We start from the raw sequence: 13,092 nt of genomic DNA on the forward strand, positions 1-13,092 counted from the left end.
CGAATGCATACACGATTTGGCGGGTAATAATTCAACCGATTAAGCCGGGAGAATTATTCATAACTAGTAATCCGTAATATGCAGGCGGACCCGACTTCGGCGTGTTTGGCTCGAACGACAGGCGAAAACCACTGAAAGAGGTAGATTTCAGACGACAGTCTCACCCTACCCCCCCCCCCCCCCCCCCGTCTCTCTGCCTGTGTGTCTTCCTTTCTCTTGCCATGCTGGCGGATGAGATGAGATATTATTATTGATGTTATTGATAATCTCATCATCATTATCAATGTTATCATTATCATTAAAATTATCAACTTTATTATCATTGACATTTTGTTTACTTCAGTCTCACACTAGTATTGTTACAATCATGACATCATTTCATATTCCATATTCCATATTTATCTGATTCCTTGTTATGCGTGGAATCTTGCTCCGTGTACAGTTGCAGTTAGTTCTGTGCTTGATTACAAATTTTATAACACATTGAACAGGTTAAAACAAGCAAAAACAAAAATATAAATATATATATAATGCCCACAATCTAAACTTCTTCGAGATACAAATTTTCCTACATTTTCTTACTCTTGATCATGATAGCATGTTCTCTTATCAAACATACGAACGTATAAGCCAATATGATATTATATATAATAGATGTAAATAAATGGATATATATAAATATATATAAATATATGTACGCATATATCACCCCTCGCTCCTACACTATATCCCCTCGTCGCTGCATATGAAGTGAAGTCCCGAGTGATCATCCTGCCACCAGTTAACTCGTAAAATATTCATAGCCGTTACATGTTTATAATCCCACTTAATTCAGCACGGAACCGGAGCTGCATCTGCGATAAATCCCAACACCCTTATTTCTTTTTCTTTCTTTTATTTTTTCTCTCATTTCTGTTCTCCCTTTCTTGCAAAAAAAAAAAAAAAAAAAAAAATCACAAGATGATACCCCTTCCTCTCCCCCTTCTCCTTCTCTCTCATTCTCTCTGTTTGTATGTTTGTTTGTCTGTCTGTCTCTGCGTCCGTCTCCCATTTTCCCATTTCTGTCAAACCCCATGTGAGCTTGATCCCAAGCAGCTAAATCGCCATAAAAATATAATATCAGTTCTTTAGGCTCATATATTCGTCTAGCTCTCTTCATCAGTCCCAACCCCCCTCCACCAACCCCCCCCCCCCCCTCACTGGTTCTCGCTGCCACCTTTTCCTCGTTTCTTTGAATGCATATCAGCGGCAGATGGGTCGTAATCAAGCGAGTCACTGCCCCCTCGCCATCCATCATAGCGGAGCAGCGCGGGGAGCGCTCCTTGGAAAGCGGGCTATACGCTGGTGACAATTCGATGTACTGGTGGTGCGTCATAAACGTATTACCCGCCAGGCGGGTACGGTTAAGCCAGGATTTGCCCCCTATGATGGCAATATGCTTGGTGTAAGGTGGCGACTTGTCCTTCCTACTGGTACTAATTCCACCATAATTGTTGTCACCAGGTAGTTGGGATGGAGAGGAAGGAAAGAATATTATGATCACCACGGGAAAAAGTTGTTTGCATCACAAAATTTACTTTTCTGTTCATGTTGGGTATTATAATTACTATCATTATTCTACCACCCTGGTAACCTGTGATCATTGTACCATGTGTGATGCTATAAAATCAGTCCTACATCAAACGCTGTTGACTTGTTTCCTACGTTAATTAGGAATGGGTTGTTTTGAAGCCATACGCTTCAAAACCACATTGTGGTTTCCAAGGAAACATGCTTCGCTGCTCCCAGTTCATGTAGCTCATTGCAAAACATGCAATTTCCTGTATTTCGCACTTTTGTTTTTCTTCGAAACGTTGTTCGAGATGAGACGGTCTAGCGATCAGAGAAAATTAAAGGGCACGGTCAGTATCATTATTATCATTGATTTTACTCGACTCTGTATGTCTATACGAGACATTGACGATGGCGTTCAAGCTCGGCTACGTGGCTGCCATGGTGTTAACGGAAAAAAAGTAAAACTATTGACGACGGTCGCGCGCTCTTCTCAATAAACCACACTCTCAAAAAAATCATCTGAGATTGATCGTCCGGTTTAAACATTGAAGTGATGTGACACATAGCTGATAAAGAATTCAAACGTTTTCAGCATTTAGATAGGGACATTACAGAAGTGCTACTGAAATGATGTTTAGTTTTTGGCTTATAATATTGCAGTCTCTTGAATTCTGCGGTTCATTACAATAGATCACAAAACTGACAAACGTCCTTGCAATAGACAATGATAGAGGGTCAAAATGGTGGAAGTGGATCTAAGGGGGGGGGGTAGTATTCTGCTTTACTTTTACAAAAAGAAGCAAGTGACTTTTTTCGAAATTGCGTCTTTCATTTCCTGGTAGTTGAATTCTTGCTTAACCTGCTCGCAACAAAATAATGTCATTGGCTTTTGAAATACGTAACATTGAAGGGTCAAAATGAAGGAATTGCACACATTACATGTGTGAGAGAAACAAGTTTTGCCCATTTACTACAAAACTCTCTTTTGTCACCTTCTTTCTTTTGTCAAAGCAAAGGGCAGTACTGCCTCCTTCACAGCCATTTTACATTTTGGGAGGTCATTAGAGGGCATTTACCTCCAGTTAATGTATTATAATACCTACGAGCTTTAGTCACAAAACGCCAGAAATACCGAATGCAGTTCAATCTGAGATTCCCTGCACGCTATTCCTATTTTTCATGACAAAGTGTATTGGTTTTCGTAAAGGTGCAGTGAATCTTCAGAGGAAAATGATGACGTACATTGAATTAGATGGGATTACGGGTGCTGTTCGTTATTCCGAAGGTTCGCTATTCCGAAGGTTCATTATTCCGAAGGGTCGTTAATCCGAAACACACAAATTCCCTATACCTACAGATTCGTTAATCCGAAAATGAAAAAGGGTTCGTTAATCCGAACATTAACTTGTGGCGTTATTCCGAAGGTTCGTTATTCCGAAGATTTGTTAATCCGAAAATGAAATTCGGAATAACGAACCTTCTGAATAACAAATCTTCGGACTGAAGAGCCTTCGGAATAACGAACCTTCGGAATAACGAGCTGTAACCGCCCTTCTAACACTGAAATAGATACAACAAATAGAAAATGTGTTATCAAAATAGTGAGTGATAATGATCTGAGATATTTATGGACCCCTTGTCAGAGCCTAGATGCAATGAGCAATTAATTGAGTGTCCAGGAATGTGGAGTAACACCTTAAAGGGAGGGTGAGTAAGGCTATCGAAACCTCAACTCAGGGCGCTATTACTAAAGTCAGAATTTGACACGCCGAACACAAAATGGGTTGACGAGCGCGCTGCGATTGAACGTGCAGCGCGGTTATACAGAGTGCGTGGCACAGGTAACAGTAATGAATGTACTTACCCCTTGGTCGCCAATGTCTCAAACAGTCAGTGGTTGATAAATCAACGCGCTAAGGAGAAAGTTTAGGCTCGCCCTCGCTCTCTCGCTTTTGGCGAGGAAGCCTTTCACGCCCGTTTAGCCTCAAGAAAGTAGTTTGCCCTCTGTTCTTTTCTAAACTGACTGATTCTATTCATTTGCCTCTCCCGTACTGCATATCAACATTGTTATGTTTACAGTAAAACGGTAGGCTATCACTGGACTTTCCTAACCTGAATGAAGCGACAGTAATGTGAACATTTATTTATCAAAAATCAGAGTGACGGTATAAAGAGAGGAAAATCAGAGACCCCTATTCTATATCCCTATGTGTATATAGGGTTAGTGGCTGATGGTAGCCAACCTGTTGGTAGACTCAGCCAAAGACTGTTTGCACGAACACAAAGAGGAAAAAATAAATAATTTCGTCCGGATACATATTTGACCTGAATAGGATATTCATGGAGTCACCCTTTGCCGGATTCTTTTGTAGTTTCACGCCATAAGTCGGCCAAGCTTTACACGTGAGATCACGGTCGAGATTCGGAGGTTCGTTGGCCTCCGAACACGAACCCTCGTCCCTGGTCGAACAACAGGAGAAGTGACAGACCCCCCCCCCCCCACCCTCTCCCACTCCTCCTTATCAAATACGGTCGAATACCGAAATTGATATTATACGATGCCATAAAAATTATCCCAGACCAAGAAAACACGTAAATTAGAACACTTAAAGGGCGGTCAAGTGTATACAGTCAGGCGGCACGCCGCGTCAAAACACGCGGGTTTTTATGACAGATTTGAGTTTTTATGCCCGTTTTCCTACTTTTGAAAGCTGGAACTGGGTGCGTGTGTGGTCAGAGCGCAAGGATGGAAAACACCACTCTCATCTCAGGATGTTGCATTCCGTGGGTACTTCTCTTCTCGGTCCAGTCATTCCCTCATTCGATTCGTAAATAGACTGATAATAAGACTGTTATGGTTCTACATATCACTAGGTCTGTGAGAGGGTGTGTTAAGATAAACTTACCGGGCCGAATGTTTGTTTTCCAGCGGGGAATTGTCAGTAAATGTCATTTCTCCAGCAATAAAATTCGCCTCTATTCCTTTTTTTTTCACCTTTACCAAGTGTTCACCTTATTTTCACGGATCTTTTGGCGGAGCGTTCATCTTCGTGTCTGTACACATCACAAACTAGCATAAATGCTCCGCGAAATGTGAAAGTCGGAATGTTTTCATGTGACATTTTCGAGCACTTAATGTGGCTGTAGGAGCCATTTGGAGGTGGGTTATATCCCCGTTAAACGGGGGAAAGTGGTTTAACTGTCATAATGTCACCAAATTGCATCCGTACCTTCCTTTCAGGTATGTCAGCTACTGCACACTCGTTGGTTCACGAATATGTGATCAAACTTTTTTCTCCCTCTGTTTATATCATTCTCCCCCACCCCCCCTTTTTTTTTTTTGGGGGGGGGGGGTCGTCCTCTTTTGTAAGAGTGAAATTATAAGATTTATGAGATACGATCAAACCCCTTCATCTATGATTTGAATCGACATGAAAATGGTGGTGATGAATTCATGGTCTACACAACCCCTGCTTAAGATGATAACCACCCAGTTGATGACTAGCAAATTTCTTAAGTATGTTTTGAGGAATCGGCTAGATCCTGAGATAAATAAACAAGCAAAAGAGTGAATGAGCTAATGAATGAACACACATACACACGTATACACACGCACATGCACACACACCTACGGAGATACACACACATTTTGCTTATGTATTATGTCAGGGAGGTGTCTCACCTCTCTGATTAATTTATGTAGAGACATTCACACACAAATATATCAATATCTGTGTATAATTGTATGTGTGTGTGTGTGTGTATGTGTGTGTATGTGATGGTGTGTGCGTATTTTGTTGTGTATATCGATAGCTACCTTGTACAGCAATTCTACACTTTAACAGTCGTATAAAAGATTAAGACATTGTAATATGTCATTTGTACGAATAAGATTTGTCCAAGAAAATTGCTTTTTAGGGCGAAAATTCGACAATTTGAATTACAGCGTGTAATGGTTATCTACATGTCATTTTGCGTCAGGAAAAAAAAGAACAAAAACAAAAACACAGCTCGAGTCCAACATTCCAATGTCAGTGTGAAACCGTTAAAACGTCAAAGATGTTCAGCTCAAGTTTTTTGTAGTTTCGTTTTAATTTTGCCGGCTCAATTGATCGGTAATACCTGTGAAATTTGGCCTAATCAACGAGTCGAGAATAAAATCGAATACTTTTCTTGCCCCTCTCCCTTCCCCCCCCCCCCATCTCTCTTTGCTTCTCTCTACCTCTATGTTTCCTATTTCTGCTTATATAGGCCGACCTAAATGTGTACTTGGACTACAATTCACACATAGCTGCTGATTCAGTTACAGGCAGGAGTTATTATCTCAAAGAGCTACATTGGTATTGCGTGATGCCAACTGTTCTTACCGAACTTTAAAATTTTTTTATATCTAGTCTACATGCTCCAAGTTGGACTGTTTCCATATTCCTAATAGTATCATCTGTCATTTTCATGAAACTGATCGAATGCGAAAAAAAAAGAAAGGTTGTAGTTGTTTCGCCTTTCATTAAAATGTGTAAGTGCGTACATCCCTACTGGTAAGAGCACAGTGTCCCACAGTGTGTTCACAGTGTGGTCAAGTGTGAAAGCGCTCAAATTTAACAGTGTGGAGGTGATTTCGCACTGCGTTTTTTTTTCACAGAGTGTTCACATAGTAATGATCTGTGTCACACTGTTGATGATTCACAATGTGTTCACACTGTTAAAACGCTCGAATTTAACAGTGTGAAGAGATTTCACACAGTGTTCACACAGTGTTCACATTGTGTTTACACTGTGTTTCTCACACTGTGGGACACTGTGTTCTTTCCAGCAGGGTATAGTTCCAGTATTTTTCTTTTTGGTAAAAATTACCTGGCTTTACCTAAGGATGTTAATAATCATACTTGTTTGCAGGAGAAAAAGCACTTGATAATAATGCACACTTGGTACAAAAGAACCCTTTATTGATACAAATAATTGTGATTTTCTTTTCGATTTTCAAAACTTTTTTTTTCTGGAAAATTCTTTCTTCACCCATTTATCTTCTCCTTCCCCACCTCTTTACTTGTCTTTGACTCGGTATTGGTTAATGTGCGTCAAAGCCTGAAACTTGACTCATTATTTGTTTAAGTCACACACTGCCAAGCCTACGAATTGGGTTCGTTTTCCAGTAAGACGTGACCACTTCTTTTGGACTGTTTGTACGAATCTGTTTGTACACCGGTATCATATTGTGTGCATATGACAGGTATTTCGGGATTTTGTCTCTCCTGCAGAGAGCAGCGCGTTTTGATACTCTCGTATATACACTGCGGTTTTTGCGGAATCCTATATATATTCCAGGTTTCCTCTAAGAAGTCAAAGGTTGAAGAAAAACTGACCGATTAAACTTTAACAGAGTGAATTCTTAACGCCGTGAACGACTTTTCTCGACCTTAATATCTTCTCCCATGCATTGTACCACCACTCACCTCAACTTATTACTCCTGGCTATTACAACTGGTATTTTGCTTCTCTTGCTGTCCATGTATTGATGTTCTTGATGGTGAAGCAAGAGGCTAGGCGGGGCTGGAACGCTCTTCGTCTTTTGCATTGCACACGTATCATGGCGTTAACCCGCAATGAAATACAGTACGCCAAGCGACATGTTCATGAGCCACATTAATGCGGCCTCAATAAAAGGCGTCCCATTTAAATCAAGTAGCACCACCAGGCAGCTGAAGGCGCGAAGATGTCACTGACGTCACTGCCACATACGAGCAAACAATGCAGAGCTCTCGTATGTTCTCGTTGTTGTTGTTGTAGTTGAGAGGTAATAGTAAATACAAATGCCTTCCCTGATAATGTAATGCGCGTTGCTGGTTCCGTTTTAGTGCCAACGCGGTCGCTGTTTATCAGTAGCAAGCACTGTCATACTTAAGTCCCAAATCATACTATTTGCATCTCTTCTCTACTCTTGGTCTTTTCCATCTCAACCCACCCCCCCCCCCATAAGAAATGAATAAAAGTGACCATCAACTTCGCTCGATCGTCAGATATTTCCCTGTAAGCCGGCTGACCAATATTATTAAAGCAGACATTCATCAGCCATGGTATTTATTGGTCTAATGAAGTGTTTATCGGCGCATGCTGCATGCAGAACATGTTGCAATCTTTAAGTGCCCCACTAAACTTTTAAACTTTTTGAAGATGATGTTTAGACCATTAAAATGAAAATAAGATAAGACGGCCTTGGAATAGACTAATTATTATGGAGGGCGTCCTTTGCCCCAGCCGTCATATTCCTAGCATTCCATAAATCTCGTCTCTTACTGTTATGACGTCGTAATGGGAAGCTCATGTCAATTACCCAATTGGGTAGTTTATTGGACGTTTCTGGTCTGTGCTCCGGAAGCAAAACCACGCGGACAAATACATAAAAATCGATAAACAAATCAATCACACACGCATTGGGCTGCACACTTCAGTTGGTTATTGACACTTTAAATCAAGGTGATATATCTGGCAACGTTAAGGCTGGCGCGGCATTTTAAGCTACAAAATTACCTTTCTTCCCATGTCTCACGTTTTCCTGTTTTAAGGGGGTCAGTGAGGGGATGTGTGTAACATCACCGGGTGTTTAATCACACCGATCGCAGCTACTACTTCTTTCCGTGAGCAAGGTGTAAATCTTCCAATGAAGTCGACAAGAAAGAGACTGTTTGTTCCTCATTTAGGAATAAAACGGCCATGCTCACATACACTAGTCGCCCCCTCCATACCCACCCACTTCTTCCCCACTCCATCCAACCCTGTGCGATCGTGCTTCCACAATCAAAATGATTTTTGGGTCAGGCGTAAAGATATCACTTTCTGTCACTCACACGCTCCGATGGCCCAGAGAATGAGAGACCAACCATGAGGGATGTTGAAACAGCGAAGGGAAGGATTTTTAAAGGCGTGGGAGTAAAGACACGCTCCGCGCAATTTTTGTTTTGTTTCTTGTTATTGGGTTGTTGTTGTTGTTGTTTAAAGCACGGGGATGAGTTGGCATAGCAACGGCATCTATGCAAATTAGGTGTGACACGGAGAGATGGCTTGTGTATACAAAAAGTGGGCAAATGAAATGATGAAATGATTATTTTATGATTGTCCACCAAGTTTGATTATCATTATCACGTCATGACAATCATTTTTATGAAAGTGTCAGTCTTGTCATTGTCATCACAGTCATTAACCATTGATTTTGTAAGTATGACCATTATTAGCCTGAAAATACTATTATTGTAGCATTAGTGATCAATTCAGGATGAATTATACAACTGGAATTGTGGCTTTAATTTTCTAATCACATCCCAACTTCGAGAAGTTAAACAAAAAAAAAATCATTCAAATGGATTCTGCTTTGTTTACACGGTAACTGATTTACTATGAATAGACATATTGCTGCGTACTTGGGTTTTTTTTTTCGATCGTGACCATGTAGACGTAGTCAATATAGTGCATGATTAGCATTATTGTGCTCTCGTAGTGTTCCTGTGCTTGACAGTGTCGGTAAACATCCGTGCAGAGTCAACATGTTTGTGCAAATTGGTGTGTTTTTTTTTTTGCTTGTGTATATTTTGTGTCTGCTTGATGTATGTTCTTTGCATTTACATTAGTTGTATCATGGCTCCTCGTAGCCCTGAGATACACTTCATTATAAGGCATGGTCAAATACGCTATGTCACTTACAACCAAGGTCCGATTAGTGAGAACAGCCTAGCGGTTCTGGGATAGCGTGCTTTGAACGACATCTATTACATTTCTTAGCCAGCGTCAAGCGTAGACTCCTAACTTAAAAATCAGAAGAGGGATTTGACAATACAAGATAATTTCATTTGTTTAGAACTTTAATTGACAACATTCCGTAGGGCATTCACTTCTACGCAAAGCCCGGCATGGTGTCTTAACGAATTGTGCCACTATATACTAGGACCACATCTACGTAAGATAAGGCTCGCCCACGCAACAACCGTCCCTCTCTATGCGAGCCGTACTGAGGCCGGATAGAGGCAACTTAGCCCAGGCCTGTGTGTACCTGTGGACAAGTCAATTACATTTATAGATTATACTTCCCACCTTAAAACTCGGTTCAGAGGACATTCTCATAATTATGTACCTATATTGTCATAAAATAATTGTACGTAACGCCTTTTCTCTGCCATTTCCCTCACGGAAAGTGTTAGACGCAATGACGCCAAACACATCCCTTTGAGTAACTATGATGAAATTGTTTCCGTCACAGTATCAGTAGAAACTAATTAAATAGCCAGAAATGAGTCCTAGAGCCAAATAGCAACATTTCCCCCTCTATCCTTTCCTCTATCCATTTCACACACTGTGATTAAATAGCAAATTATTCATCTCAGTCCAATCACATCACTCATTCCTTTTTATCTGATCAGTTTCATCCAGTTCGGTAGATGTAGGTACATTATTGGTCACAGTAACCTTCACATTGAGATCATTGAAAGATAGTCGTGTTCCAATAAACATTGTTCATTAATAAATTAGTTGCAATCTAGTTCGTGACCTTCAACCTTCCTTCTTGCCTACCATTAGACGTGTGTGTTTGTGTGTGTGTGTATAGTGTGTGTGTGTGTCTGTGTGTGTGTGTGTGTGTGTATATGTGTGTGTGCATGAGCGTGTGCTTGAGGGAGAGAGGGAGAAGAACAAACGAGAACAACTTTTTTGTTTTTCCTTTTAGCTCTTCTGTTATTCATTTTGGTCCTTTCTATGAAACTTTTTATGTGCAATATTTATATTTGATATAACTGTGATTTTTGTTGCTGTTGTATGTACAAATGTATTATTATTGAATGTCATTTTGTATATAATTTGCATGTCGTCCTGTATATACTGCGTGATTACCGCACTGTCTGTAACACTCATGCACTCTGTACAAATGTCCAAAAACGAATTTTATGTATATTTTTGAATGACGATAAAATACTTTGAACGCTGAACTTTGAACTTTGAAAGGAAATATCTCTTCGGGAAACGGGAAAATTAATGTAACGCCTCAAAACAAGACTAATATGGTAGGTGACGGGAGCAATGTTTTAATCTGATAATTCTTGTCGCGCACGGCCGACTATTATTACCAATCTCCCGCCTTGGATTAATGAAAATGGACTCGCTTGCATGTATTCGCTGCCCATTTTTTCTCGTCATAAGAATCAGACTGATTCGCGCCAAAACAAGGAGAAAAAAAAAATAATCAAGCTAGGCTACCAAAGCAGACCTCATACTTTGCCTGGTATCCGCTTATTCCGTCTATTCAGGCAAATTCCCTGATCACTGAAATAACCCCGCTTTTATCTTACCAATGGTGCTAGTAATACGTTGTGAAGTTGCAGGATAAAATGGGTGCACGTAACGAGACCGACACCCACGAGTCATACAGTCTACGAGTTGTACAGCTCACGAGTCATACGGCCAATGAGTTCGACACTAAGCAAACAAGGTCCATGAGACCGACACATTAAAACCCCGTGTTGTATCTGTCGAACTCGTGGGCTATTTTTACCTAGTGTCGGTCTCATGGGCTTTATTTGCCAAATGTCGAACTCCTGTGCTGTAGGATTTGTGGGCTGTATGACATTCTTCCAGTCAATGTTCTAAAATGAATTGAACCTTCAAAAAATAAAACGATAACAACTCATTATGGTTTGATATTCAAAAAGGGTAAACTGAATTGAAATCAAAGATACACCAGTGCTGTTTAGTGTTCCTCTGTGAATGTAAAAGATGAGTGTCCAGTATGTTATGTGATGTGAAATGTGCGTGATCGACACAACGTCAGCAAAATACTACTGGGTGCTTTTCCAACATATATTATTTGAATAAACTGAGTACTAACTTTTGCTCGCCATGCATTTCTAAAATGGTCTTAAAATGTGTCAAAACTGGCACTGATACAATTAGTTACTTTTCCACTGGCACGTGTCATTTCTTTGCAAGAATTATAGAATTTTCATCTTCAGCTTTTCCACTATGAGTCAATTACCCAATAACGAAGATGGGATATTTACGTTGTTATCAAATCTGACGAGAGTATCCCAAACAATATTGTGTCGTAAAGTCTGCGTACGAAGACTACGCCATCTCTACCACCAATTGATAGCAAAGACAAGTTTTAACACCACTTTTCTCGACTCAGGCCATATAACATTATACATATATATTTTTTTTTTCGAGGAATAAATGATTTAAGGGGCTCACCGTTCTGGTTCGACGGGTGCGGAAACTTCATTAGGGTGAGACTAAAACTAAATTTGATTAATTTGCTGTTGTATGAAAAAATAATTCCTCAATTTTTGCGTGTTGGCGCGTTCTCTCGTTGCCTGGGTGGCAAGCGTAAAATGAAATTTCATAAATGGGATTTTAATGCATTAGTATCTGCTCGCTATTGTTTTCAAATGTTGGACCCGCAGATCATCCAGCCGCCACTTCTAGAAACGTATACGGGTGTGTGGAGAAAGGAAAAAATGTGTGGTTATCTCGCTGATTATTTTGCTTTGTTTCTATCCTACCTATCCTCGAGAAATATCAACGGTGGTTGGGAGGGATCAAGCGGTCACAGTGACTGATATGCGTCCGACAGTCGGACAACATATTGACTGAATCAAAGGCTTAATACCACTACGGGATTTAAGAGAAATTTGGTGAAGTTTTCAACAGTTTGTGCGTCAGTCATAATCTTTCTCACACACGCCCCATCCACTATATCGGTAAACGAGTAATCATGGGGCTTTACGTCGAAAAAGTGAGCTTCAAAAAATAACCATCCCTAGACTGTGCCGTAACTAGAGTCTAATTAGTTATCAACAGCGATAACATAATGAGATACACTAACAGATGATACATTTATTTCAATGGAGTAATACATTGAGCAAGGTTAGTAACAATAGATACACACATGCTGGGTTACTTATTGAAATAAGCCGTGAACCTCAAATAGTCACACTCATCAAGAAAAAACATAAAAAGCAAGATTGTCTATTGCTCTTCTTTTATTGTAGATATTCATATTGGAACTGCCGTTGTTTGTCTCGAAGTACGGTGGAAAAAAAAAGTCAAGTTCGGCAACGAAATTACGTCGGGAACATTGCAACCACTGATTCGAATCAAACTGGAATAGTGTTATTAGAAATAAATAGAGCGTCCATTGAAATGTGAGCTCTATACTTTACACCAAAAAACTATAGGACATAAAGTGAAACAAACCTTAATTCTAAAAACACATTTTATTCCAAAGAAAGGGAAATGTTCGAGAGAATAGATTAATTTGAGTAAATGCTAGAGATTCTGAGATGCGGCTCAACTTTTTTTTTTCTGTGTGTGATTTGACGGTCGAGTAGTGACGTCATTCATATTTTCGCACGACAATATTTCCTAGTGTCGACTCACACACGATTGCCTATAACCATGTAATGTACATATACATGCACTTGTATATCGTATATAGTTTACATGTCTTATTCATATCATGCATTGTAAATACGTAATTATATAAATGGTTGCTCACCATTG

This window comes from Diadema setosum, chromosome 4 (genome assembly GCF_964275005.1).
Source record: "Diadema setosum chromosome 4, eeDiaSeto1, whole genome shotgun sequence".
NCBI classification, from domain to species: Eukaryota; Metazoa; Echinodermata; class Echinoidea; order Diadematoida; family Diadematidae; genus Diadema; species Diadema setosum.